Source organism: Lissotriton helveticus, chromosome 1_1 (assembly GCF_964261635.1).
Source record: "Lissotriton helveticus chromosome 1_1, aLisHel1.1, whole genome shotgun sequence".
Classification (NCBI taxonomy): domain Eukaryota; kingdom Metazoa; phylum Chordata; class Amphibia; order Caudata; family Salamandridae; genus Lissotriton; species Lissotriton helveticus.
Window position 1 is genome coordinate 1,012,256,781 of NC_136057.1, and position 13,265 is coordinate 1,012,270,045.

The 13,265-nt window shown below is 46.5% G+C and overlaps 1 protein-coding gene across 2 annotated transcripts in view; it reads left to right on the top strand.

The window, feature by feature from the left end:
- Nucleotides 1–3,499, top strand: part of FSCN3 (fascin actin-bundling protein 3) — a 305,725-nt gene extending 302,226 nt beyond the window's left edge. For both annotated transcript variants that reach the window (XM_078656097.1, XM_078656093.1), the window contains exon 7: nucleotides 2,213–3,499. The gene's annotated coding sequence lies outside the window, so the exon portion shown is untranslated. The remainder of the gene's footprint in view (nucleotides 1–2,212) is intronic.
- The last annotated feature ends 9,766 nt before the right edge of the window (nucleotides 3,500–13,265 follow it).

A 13,265-nucleotide genomic window follows, 5' to 3' on the forward strand; every position in this document is an offset into this window, starting at 1 on the left:
GCCCCAAATACCTGATGCCTGGGTGGGACTCCAAAGGTGCCGTAGAAGCAGGGTCCGCTGGCTGTGATGGCACCTAAGATGGCGCCTAACTCAAAATGGCGCCCAGGCCCCGGTGTGTCCGACCGCAACCGTTCTGTCCGCACCAGCAAGACTCACCTCAGTGTCCCGGTGTAGCAGCCACACGGCCCAGTCCCAGTCGTCTCCACTAGCGGGCTGCCCCCGCTGTCATTGCGCTCGACGTGTTGTGGCGTCTCGCCGCCTCAATATCCAGGAGTTCCCTGGATCTTATCCAGGACGTGGGAGCAGCTGTCCCTAGCCGCCCCGACAGCCAGCTCAGCCACTCCCAGTGGCCCCCAACGCCAACAATGCCCGCCAGGCAACACCTCGCAGCCAGAATCCTGAGCCCAAGGTCCGGGCCTCCACCCAGCAGGCCTGCGCAGGGACCAGAGTCTCGCCCCTCAGCCTCCAGCACACCACCGCAGCCCGAGTTTCCTGTGTTCCGGGCCTTATATCCACAGTTTCCAAAGCACCGCTAAGGGCCTCTTGGTGCCGCCACAACCGCTCCGGGCAACAAGTGGGCACCCACTGCCGTATGGCAGCACCGCCATGCGAGTGTCCCAATCCGGTCCCTGGCCCGCTCCTCACCGTGCACAGTTCATGGCGCCCATTCGCTCCTGCGTCTTTGGTAATGCGGCGCTGCACTGCAGGCCAGCGGGCCACGTAGCTCCACAGGCCCGGGCCCGAGGGGGATTCAAGGTCCTGGCTTCGCAGGCCGCAGGGGTCGCCCCGGCCTCCTCCAGTGCCTTTCCGCTCCAAGATGTAGGTGCGGCAGCCTCCTCCGGGTGAAGCACAACCCCCCTCCCGGGTCAAAAAATGCAGGCCCTGCCGGAGCCTTCCAGGTGTCACCTGTCGCCCGCTGATGCCACCAGTGCCTCGCCTCACTTCGCCGCCCACCTCGGCAGCCTCAGGGTCCGACGATCCCCCTGGAGGGCAGCACTCAGCCTGGTCTGAGGGACGTCCGGGCCCAGAGCAACTCCAAGCGCCTCCCGGCAGGGCCACTGCAGCCGCACAGGACTCGCCAATGGTCGCCAGGCCTCCTGTCGCTTTTTCGCGCCTTTGCCTGCAGTGCAACGCTGCCACAGACCGTCTGTTATCTCCGCCGCCACCTCAATCTGCGATCCACTGTGCCCCCGGGACTCCTCACCGTACTCCCACACCGTCTCCACTCAGCGTGGGCACGAAGAGGCACCTCTAGAGGATAAATGCAGGATAATTGGGGGTCTAAGGACGGAGCTCGAGTAAGCCACGTCCGCCATGATTGCTGGCTGGCCACTCCCCCCCCCCTCCCAAAAAAAAAGCCTTCTTCCCTGTTATATCTTTGGGTTACATGTCTTAGGGACGTAGAACGCCTTACCTAGGGTCATATTATCAAGCGCCAGCAATAATTATCGTTGGCCGCGCTTAGCGTGAATTATTTTTTTCGCCGGCTATCAATGGAAATTATCGCCATGCTAGCGCTGTATTAACAACGCAGAGAGCAATGGCGATAATTATTCCAGGGATAGCGGTGTTTTATATGGAACATCGCTGGTTTTCCAGCGATGTTCCATGGAAAATGGCGATAACCTTGCTGATACAACCCTGTGGTTGTATCAGCATAATCCACCTCCCACCTCCAATGTTAAGTATACATAAGTCAGCATTTTAGCAGACGTTAGTTTTACGTGGAAACCGCGGTTTTCGCCTAAAATTAACGTCTGCTAAAATGCATGGGCCTCCTTGTAAATATCGTGGTGTGCACATCAACGATAATTTACATGCAGTACTGCCCAGTGATGCCCACTTTGCATCTCATTAGAGATGCAAAGCGAGGCATTGGGAAAAATGGTGCTAACATGCGCTAATGTAAGTTAGCACCCACTTGTAAATAGGGCGATAGTTCTATCTCCGCTTTTTTGGCTTTTAAAGCATGTTTTAACTATTTGTTGTGCAGTGCACTTGATTCTGCTGACGTTGTGTCACACAACTGATTAATAGATAAATAAATAGACTACTTAATTGCTTGATTACTTAGAGATGGTGTTTGTGGGCCTGCTCTTCATTCACAGGATGTCCGAGGTGTACACTGCGCCTTTTGAAGGTTATGACTACACCTAGGGCTGCTTGCAAACAAATGAAACAGACTCACACCTATTCTCTTTTCTCCATGCAGGGTCCTTCCACCAATGAATGAAAAATCCGGCAAGACACATATATTCATCCCCAGATGTTTGAGTAACGATAAATGGAAACTGGAGAGCTCTTCCTCAGGCACCCCCTATATCAACCCAAAAGAATCGGAAACTCTTCTCTCCCGAAGGGCGCTTCCGCCAGACAACCACAGAACTACAAGCGTTGGGTGTTGGATTGTGTGCTCTGGGTTCAGGTGGTGTTCAGGAAAACCAAGGAAATGTACCAAGATAATGTATCCGGGTGGCCTATTATTCTCTTTTACCAGTTGAACATATTTTTGTCTGTCAAATTATGAGCACTTGAAGTCTTCCATTTATTAAAAATTCTAGTACATTTGGGGCAGGTGTACGGCAAGTTACCGAACTCTCAATGAGGGTAGCCCGCATTGCGACCAGGTTCGAAAGCACTCCCATCTAGTACCAGGGGCCTTTGTGTGTTTTTTGCTCCTAGTCTAGGGAAGTCATCCTCGCTGGTCTTTAAATTTCCTCAGGCTCTCTTTTTTTAGTCGTATAAATTACCAAACTTGCCTGTCCATTTAGCAACTGGCCTTGTGGCTAAGATGGCTGGCAGCGGTGCCTGATATTGTTAAAGGTGATGATGATTGTTAGTAAGTGGCCCCTAGGGGCAGAGAACTGGAGTGAAACCGCCCCCAAGTTCCATACAAGTTTAACATACAATGTTATGGCAAGGGAAGCAAGTGAGAAGTAGCCACTGTGGTGTGTAGTAGACAGAAGCAGTGCACATGGACAGTCCCACCTCATGGCCAGCTGTTGCGTATCAAAGCAGCATTGAAGAATACGTAGTTGTGATTGATACGCACAATTCACTTGCGAGCATCTACTTTTTCATAAGAAGTTTCATAAGTTTGCTAAGAATGATGGCCTAATCAAAAGTAGTCTCTAAAACGTACACTGGCTTTTCCAATGTTATTATTTACGTTTTTTTATGGTGGAACTATTGACGCAAACAGTTTTTGGCCCTGGTATAATCCACTTACTCATTCGTGATGCTTAGAGGTTTTCAGCCAGTGGCTACATGAAGCCTGTCTGAACCTAAAATGAGAAAATAAACGTTCTCTCTCCTTGTGATGAACCACCCTGCCACCTTCCTTTTAATGTAGTAAGGGGTTTTAATAGACCATTTATCCCTCAAAACAATTAAACCGGCTAGTGTGCCAAGTTGCATCCTCTAATGGTCTCAGACATCCAGGATCCTGTAGCGAGACAACTTGAATTGTGCCTCATTGAGGTGCATCACAAAACCATCTGTGAGCAGTAGTGGTCGGCAGTAGGTGTTTCTGTAGGACGGTGACGTGGGCAGGGTGAGGGGCAGGGTGGGGGGTAGTAATGTATGGATTACGGAGTTTTACAGGTAAGTAAACATTTAAATAAATAAAACTAATTTCGTTGCGTGCACTGCATCACCAAATGTAATGCAGTGCGCGCAACAAAATGTGTTTTATTTATTTAAATGTTTACTTACCTGTAAAACTCTGTAATCCATACAGTACTACCCCCCACCCTGCCCCACCCCTGCCCACGTCACCGCCCTACAGAAACACCTACTGCCGACCGCTACTGTCTGTGAGCATGAGAAGTAGTAACACTGGAAAGCACCTTTATATACTGTTTGTCATTCGACACGAGTAGTCCATTTCTGTATTAGTGGAGAGGTGTGGTGCAGCAGTCAGGGCAGCTGACTTCAGAGCACTGGCGTAACGAAAAGTGAGGGGGCCTCCCTGCACGGTACTTAGGGGGGCCCACTCCGGGCTCAATCAGTAGCTCTCCCGGCCAGAGTTCAGTGCCGAGGGGACCCTTGGTGCAGGGGGACCCTTGGAGCTAGGGGCCCCCCTGCACCGCGTGGGCTGCGGGGGCCTGTGTTACGCCCCTGCTTCAGAGCACAGGGTTCATGGTTCGATCCCCGGCTCTGGTGGCAGCTCAGCACCACGTGACTCTAGGCAATAGCTTGCTTAATTTCTATTTCGGCCCCTAGTGCCTTGAGACCCATAAGGGTGAGTAGTTCACGCTTTATAAATACAGATTTATTTATTATTATTATTATTATTTATTAGTAAAAGTGCAAAGAAGGCACCGTCCTTTCATATTTGTACGAATTGTACATGGATATTTCCCAGCTATTCCCATTTTAGATATTTTGGGCAAATTCACAAAGGCATCTTAGTGGACGTACAAGAATATTTATGTACTCCAAAATGCCTTTTAAATAGTCCCCGTAAGCAATCATGCCAAAGAAATGCTCACGGAGGCAGCAGTATATGCACACAACTGTGGAAGATAATTCTGTATTTTGTGTAAACTGATATCTGTTATCAATGAATGTGTCTGTCTGTAACGAAACTGGTACTCCTGTAAAGCGCTCTGATACCTGATATCCGCGGGTCTAGTTGGCACTATATAAAAGTCTAAAAAAAAAAAAGTACCCAATGAGTACAAGTATTCTGTTCTGTAGGATGGACTATAGTGCAGGTGAACATGTTAAACACGCTCTTCCTACTCTTAGATACATTTTGTCAATTGTTACCATATCTGGCAACAAGTCTTCAACATTCTACCTTATTTAATAATAGGCACTATAGATTAAAGTGCACAGCAGTTGCTTACCATTATTTCCCTGTTGGAAAAAGGAAGGCTCAGCATAGAGAGGATGGAGTTATGAACAGTAATTGGTAGACTAAACTCCTCAGTGATGGGCATCAAGTCTACTATCTCCTGCTGTGTCAGAGTATGACATTGCTTAAGACGCAGAACTGTACCCCAGCACCTCTATGAGGAGGTCTATTCTCTCTTGTTTGCTTGGCGATATCGCTTTTAAGCAACCGATAAATATCTTTAGTATCTTTTGCTATATAAAGATATATATATATAGAGTTCCTTACACAAAGACCCTCCTCAAGGAAACCGTTCAATGGATTTTCCACCCTGTTGCATCCATCCCGAAAGCTATAGCAACATTCGCAGATCCTCTGACTTCATGAACCTACAGCTGCACAGAAAGTTTGGGGACTAATGGGTGAGCGTTGCACAAGATAATGTGTTTATACTCAGCCTAAATAAGGTCATAAAACAGTGGGTTTTTAGCCTTTTCTGTTACCTCAGCGACTACGCCGCCATTTCATACCAGCATAAACAGTCTAATGCTGAAGCAGTTTTTACAAAGCAAACATCAAATAAAAGCTCAGAAATGCCCTATCAACACATCAGTGTAGTAGAACAGCCAACAAAAAAGTTAACCAAAACTTGCAATGACCCAAAGTTGGTTTAGCATACAGTTTCTTAGGTTTAGTGCTAAGGAATGTCCTTTCCACCATTCTCACCCCGTTGACTGTTGCTCTACCTTTAATCTTCAGAAAGTCACAAAGGATAGTCTGGAACAGCTGTCCATCGATTCAAATTAGTATTCACAATGTCACTTGATCCAGCGCTACTAAAATATTGGAAATGTATACTCCCTTTATGAAGCATCACTAGGTATCGCCTAACAGACAGGTTTGAGATGTCTGGTTGTAAAAGATCTCATCACATTACAGTGGGTTTAGATCTTGTCTCCTGCTTCCATTGGTTTGCTTGTTTTTATTCTAATTTACCTGCATCTTATCTGATAGCTTTCCTTCCTCTTCTCGTATTTGTCCCATACTCAGAGCATAGCTTCTTTATCATCCTTTTCATTGGCTGGCTTGTACCCTTCCACTGCTCACTTTTAGGAAACTACTGTTTTTTCGTTTAGCTCTCTGTGAAAGTGTGTCTTTTGAGCTCTATCCCTTGTGTGCTTCTCTCTCCCATCAAATAATCCACTCCGGCACTCCGTGTTGCTCGTTCGCTCATGTGCTGCTCTCTTGTGTGCTTCTCCCCCACCAACGCCCTGTGCTCCATGTTGCTTTCTCCCTCAGATGCTGCTTTTCACCTCCTTCCCCAACCCAGCTGTATGATTATTCTATCACCCCCCAACTCCCTGTTGCTTCCACTGCCAAACTGCTTCTTTGTAGCACTCCCACCTCTTGTTAGCATTTGCGTTACATTGCATCAGCTGTCAGCTGCCATTTGACATTGCCGCTCTATGCTATTTTTGCACACTTAAAATGAAGGTACTTTTTTAACCAAACTAAATAGCATCCACCATCTGTGGTTGGTCAATAAAAAAGTAACTGGCACCTGCATCATTCTGTAGGAATGCACGTGTGATTATGCATGCACATGCATGCATCAAAATGCATGTGCTCTCCTACAGAATGACGAGACCAGCAACAGTGGGAGCCCATGATTTTCACATGGCAGAAACTTCTGTGAGCCGCCACTTACCTGTTGGGACGCCGTCGCTGGGGGCCAAAGCCTGCATCTTGCCTCGACTCGCCTGTGGACCACAAATCCCGCCATCTTTTGCGGCGCACAAGTCCAAATACCGATGTCCTGAATTTACTGCCTGCCTCTAGTCCCTACGTGTTTGTTTTGGCTGGTGTTTCAAATCTTGCTGGGGGTCAGAGGGAGTCTTGGTCAGATCTCAGTAATAAATCCGTAGACTGGCTACAAAAACACAAAGGCTTCCACCCTTCTTCAATGGATACAATTATCATGGCCAGGAGAGTGGGGTGGGTTGGCCAATCAGTTAAGAACATTAACGGTGACTGTATTGTTCTCAATTTTCGGAGACCGCAAATGGTCCGTCGTTTACTAACCACCAGAGAGCATTCCTTTGCCGTAAATACAGACATTTGTGAACTCCCCTTAGGCTATTTTTATAAACCACTAGCAACACCGGTTAGGGACCCTGATGTATTTGCTCTGGCAGCTAATAGGTTCCATGCACTTATCAACCTGGATCCTCAGGACTGACATCCACCGTCGGCGCCCAAAATACAAGTCCATGAGGGAGTCCGATTGGGCACTAGATCCATATCCCATAAGGACAAATACAGGGCAGTGATAACTTGTGCCGGCAGTGGGGCTGATCTGAGCGTCCTAAGTTGGAATGTGGCGGGGCTCCGAACTAGGCTTGACAATCAGGATTGGTTGCATATAATAAAGGAACATGATATAGTCATGTTCCAGGAGACCTGGGCCACTGAAAACGTATATATTGAAGGGTTTCATTGTTTTAGTGTGGTAGCCCCAAGTCCCAAAATGGGCAGATCTTCGGGGGGGCAATTTATGGGGATTAAAGCGGCTCCTGGAGGCAGTTTTAAGGCCCTTCCAACCAACAGCCAAAACTATCAAGTTGTGCTTTTTAAAAGGAGAGTTTTTTCATTAGGTAAACTTCTATAACAATGATTTTTACTCCGTTCCTAAAAGGAACTTCATTGGGCTTTTTGATTTTATTTCAAATTTGGACACTCAGCTTAATATGGAGGGTCCTACTGAGGTTTTGTTAGGGGGTGATTTTAACGCCAAACTTACCAATAAGGAGTATGACGCTGGGACGAGCAATCCTGGACCATCTATTTGTAGGGGCGCCAAAGTAGCTATGTTACTAAAATCATTTAATCTGGTCAATGTTATGGATTTGGTGGGAGGCCAAAATGCCACCGACCACATGCCACCAACATTCAGGGGAAGGGGATGTTGTTCAACAATTGATTTTGTCTTCATCTCCCCTTCTCTCGAAGACCAACTAAAGACTGCAGAGGCCATTGCTACGGACCACAGGGACCATAATCCTATTAAAATAGTACTGAGCTTTGCTCCTAGAACCGTGTTTCAGTCCGAACACGGGGACAAGAATCTGATACCCTCAACTGACAACTTAAGATTAATATGGTAGGGTGTCGATAGCGGCAAAGTTTAAAAAAAATTAATCAAGGGCCTTATGCATCCTTTCAGCTCCTGCTTGTCATCGCAACCTATATATACTGAGGTAATTCAGGATTTTACCAAACTTTGTCAGGCCACAAAAACCCTGCTTTCAAAACCTGCACTTCAAGCAGGAAGCACCCCTAGATGGTTTGATCGAGAATGCACATTGGCCAATAGGAACTTATGCAGGGCCTTGTCAGCCAATCCAAGGTGTGCTTCAGATGTTCAGTTGGCAAGGAGGGAATATAATACTTCGATTTCGAATAGGAAGAAAGTTCTCCTTACAGAACGCTGGGAATTCCTTTCTGAGGCAACTAGTATAAAAAAGGGCAATATCTTTTGGTACGCTGTAAGGGACCTTCGTTCAATGGGTCAGCTGTCAACCCCCATCAGCTGCAACATTTCCAGCGAATCCTGGGAAAATCACTTCTCAAAAATGTATACGGCCCCTCAATCTAAACGGATCATTATGAGCCTGGTCCATTTATTTATTTATTTATTTATTATAAAGGTTTTCCATAGCGCTGGTTAGACCCAGAGGTATCAGAAGTTGAAGAGGCCAGCCACCAGAGTATAGGGAACAAGGCACCTGGGACAGACAGGTTGCCAATAAGCATGGGCGTAAAATTCGTTCCGCTCGCTGATTTTCCGCAATTTCGCAATCCGCGAATCGCGTGAAATCGCGGCAAAATCCGCGAGCGGGACGAATTTTGCTCAGGAAGCACTTACAGGGTTAAAGCAGGTGCCCAAGTTGAAGCTAATTTCTTTGTGACCATTTACTAAATGATTACAAAGAAATTAACTTCAACTTGGGCACCTGCTGTAACCCTGTAAGTGCTTCCTAAGCGGCGCCTCGTTACCTACTTGCAGCTATTCTCTGACCCTGCTCTGACCCTCGAAGCAGGGTCAGAGAATAGTTAGAATTAGGCAATGAGGCTCCTGTCACTAAAATTAAACCTCAGCAGGAAGCACTTACAGATAACAGGTGCCAGAGTAGAAGCTCATATTCAGTAACGCATTATAATCAGCCCAAGAATCTAGTGAGTACGGTCGACGCTAGGCAGGTGTGCTTTCTCCCCAGATCTACCGTCTACAATTAGCTTTAATCCGTGATGGGGGTCTAGGCATCCACAAGTTTCTTGAGCGCAATCCCCCTGTACTTCCAGTGACCAGGAGGCTGCTTTCTCCTCATCTGCTGCGCTGATCGGCCTCTGACCTTTATAAACAAGAGGCATGTGAACTCGCAGAGAAGCCCGGCCCCACACACACTAGGCTATGCAACCTCCTCCCGCCCTTTACCCCACTGTGATGGACAGCTCACTCGAGAGACCTCGGCGCCTATGGGCGCGGTGGCAAAGTTACAGACACACGGGGTCACTGGAGACAACTCTTCTGGGCCTTTACACAGCTGTAGTGCAGGAAAAGCACAATACATTTACCCAACGAGGTAACACTTACTGCTTTCTCCTCATTTGCTGCTCTGATCGGTCTCTGACCCTTTATAAACGAGAGGCATGTGAACTCGCACAGAAGCCCGGCCCCAGCCCACACACACTAGGCTATGCAACCTCTTCCCGCCCTTTCCCCCACTGTGATGGACAGCTCATTCGAGGGACCTCGGTGCCTATGGGCGTGGTGGCAAAGTTACAGACACACTGGGTCACTTGAGACAACTCTTCTGGGCCTTTACACAGCTGTAGTGCAGGAAAAGCACAATACATTTACCCAACGAGGTAGCACTTACTGCTTTCTCCTCATTTGCTGCTCTGATCGGTCTCTGACCCTTTATTAACGAGAGGCATGTGAACTTGCACAGAAGCCCGGCCCCACACACACTAGGCTATGCAACCTCTTCCCGCCCTTTCCCCCACTGTGATGGACAGCTCATTCGAGGGACCTTGGCGCCTATCGGCGCGGTGGTAAAGTTACAGACACACGGGGTCACTGGAGACAACTCTTCTGGGCCTTTACGCAGCTGTAGTGTAGGAAAAGTACGATACATTTACCCGACGTGGTAGCACTTACTTATTAGCCAGTAGAAAGTAATCCAGTTAAGTATGCTGCAAATCGCAAAAAATCAGCGATTTCGCGGGAAAATCCACGAATTCGTGGATTTTTTTGCGATTTCACGCAAATTCGCGGACCGCTGATTCGCAAAATTTGCCCATACTTAGTTGCCAATTGACTTAATTAAATTGAACCCAAATTTTTGGGCCCGCTACTTTTGAATGTTTTCATCAGTCTAACCCACACCACTTTTCCTGAAACATGTGCTACGAGCATTATAGTTCAAATTTTTAAAAAAGGAGACCGGTCCCAGTCGAGTAATTACAGACCAATATCATTGATTGATAATACCCTAAAAATATTGGGGAGAGTTCTCTATAACAAAATTTTAACCTGGACAGAAGAAAATGGCATTCTAGAGCCATGCCAGCTAGGCTTTCGAAGCAAGGTGGGTGCAATTGAACAATGCCTTAACCTTAACTTGGTTATTGGAAAATACACCATCGCACGGAAGTCTCCGGTCTATTTGGCCTTTATGGATTTGTCCACAGCTTTTCACCTTGTCAATAGGTCAAAGCTGTGGACAATCCTTTTTGGCATATGGGCTGGACGAGCCATTGGTAAAATTTTTAGCGTACCTTCATAAAGATCTCCAGGCACAGGTGAGGATTGGCATGGGTGGAGAAGTCTCGGGCCTTATCAAGGTAGGAAGGGGGGTCAGACAGGGCTGTGTCTTGGCCCCCCTTCTCTTTATTATTTACATCAATGGGTTGAATAGCTCTCTGAAAACTGCAACTCATGATGTCCCCATAATTAACTGGAAACCTCTTCCGGTGTTATTATACGCAGATGATGCGGTCCTTATAGGCTGCACTCCAAATTCTCTGCATATTTTAGTACAACATTTTGTAAGACATATGGACGGCTTGGATTTGTGTCTTAATTTAAAAAAAATCGTTTTTAATGTGTTGTGGTCCTGGGAAGCGAGAGATAAGCTCCATTGCAGTGGACAGCCAAAAACTGACATGCATTTGCACATTCCCCTATCTTGGGTTGGGATTAGCTGCGAACGGCTCCTGGATTGAGCATCTTGTCCATTCCAGGAGCAAGTTCTCAAAGCCCACCAATTCAATTCTTGGCCTTCCTCGTCCTAGGACCACTGGAGCCATTTTAGCTATTCAAAAAATCTATAAATTACAGTGCACTCCTGTGGCCACATATAGGGCTGAGATTTGGGGCAGTGTAAACAGTTTATGCATCCAGCAAGAAGAAAATAGGTTTTGTAGAAAACTGCTGGGTATCCCAATCTCTACCCCACAATATATATATCACAGAGAACTTAACCTCAATTTTATATCTGACTTCATACGTACCCGACCTGCTCTTTTCTGGCTATCAGTATGGAAGAACCAGCTGGCCTCCCTCACCCGAGAGATTATCAACGACTGTGTTATGTGTGAGAAAGGGATGGATATCCCTTGGTTGAAGGGAGTGCAACAAAGTCTGCGTTGCATCAATAAGGAATTTATTTTCTTAGACCCAAGTACAGCTTAAACTGTGTCCAAAAAGGAATTAAGAGATGCCCTCTGTTCTTTATATAACACAGAAAGGATTGAGCTGGAATCTACGAAATCTTCTGTTCTCAGTTATATGTCCATCGAACAGTACTATCACCCCTTACCTATGTATCTCACTCTACCTATGAGTAGTTGGGAAAGAAACCTATTATTCAGTCTAAGAGCAGGAACTGTCAGATTTGCACTGTGTTTTCCTCTTGGTTACCACCCTAACCTCAACCACACACCATGCCGGTGTGATGGGAGGAGTGGTCAATCAATTATAAAACTTTTTTTAAAGTATAAGTATATATTAAATACTCTAAGTGGCTTTTAAATCCATTTTTCAAAAAGAGAAGGCCCATTAGTTTGGATAAGGCTTATTTGTGCATAGTAATTCCGGATGATGAAGATCAGATTTTTCATATAAGCACCTTCCTCAGAACTGCTGTTAGAGCACGCAAGTCAATGTCTGATCCCTGAGACTCTATTTCTGAATAATTGTAGGATGATTCAATGTTTTTTATACTAGTAATTTATTTATTTATTTATTTATTTATTTATTACCAATGAAGTCATTCCTGATCTGTAAATTCAATTTATCAAAAGTTTTGTAATATCATTGTGAACTTCTACATTGCCGTGTGTTTTCAAACTCTCCGATTGTTATTTTAACTTGTTATGATATTGCGCTTTTATGGGTATGAAGGTACCCGAATAAAGTTTACGAAATGAACTGAACAGTGGGTGCATCATTGCACCCTGCCCTTTTTAGGTCGAGCCTAGGCATTGGTTTAGCAATGCTTGTTGGCGAGATATTTAGTGGGGCTTTCAAAAATGCACCCAAAGTGCGGATCGGGTGCTGTGCATGTGAGCACAACCACGCGCATTGTGCACAGCTTCCATTTGCCACCAGACACTTTGTGCGCGCGCTGCGCTCCGCCTTTGCTGCCACTTCAGCTTACCAGGCTGCACACCCCCCTCACCCCTCGCTCGCCAATGTCCCTCCCACCCTTTCTTTGATCTCGCCGCGAGTTCTCACAGGCTAATGGCCCTCCCCCTCCCCCAGCACAGAGCGTGCATCTCTTGTTTACTCTCCCAATTTGTCTTACTGGCTCGCGTTCTTTCTCCCTTTCGATCTCTTCGTCTCTGCCTCCTATTTCTCCTCTTTTCTTTCATCATCGTCCTTATTTCCGCCTCCATATCCCCCTTTCTCTTCTTGTTTTCTTTCTAGTTTCCAGCATCTCCTTTCTGTCTCATTATCATCTCTCTCCCTTCTCTGTCTCCCTTCTCTACCTCTTTCCTCTCTCCCCTTCATTTATTTCATCCTCCATATCTCTCTCCTCCTCCTCTTCCTCTGTTTTATTCATTCTCTCTTATACAAACAGGCACGCACAGATGTCCTACTCTGTTTTATTTTACACTTCTGTCGAGTAGTAATTCAGTTCGCACAAATCCTTGTTTCTAACGCCACAACGAGAAAAGGCAAACTTTGTGTCTGTTACAGCTCAGGCCGTTTTATTCAGCATAGCCATGAGTCCAGTTCGCAGCAATAGTCTGTTTTTCAGAATTATTGTTGAGCACTAACCCCTTGGCCCCACCTGCTGTGACAAATCCTGCAGCTGAAGCGAGTTATCGCTGCTGGGCCAAAGTCGGTGTGCACCCG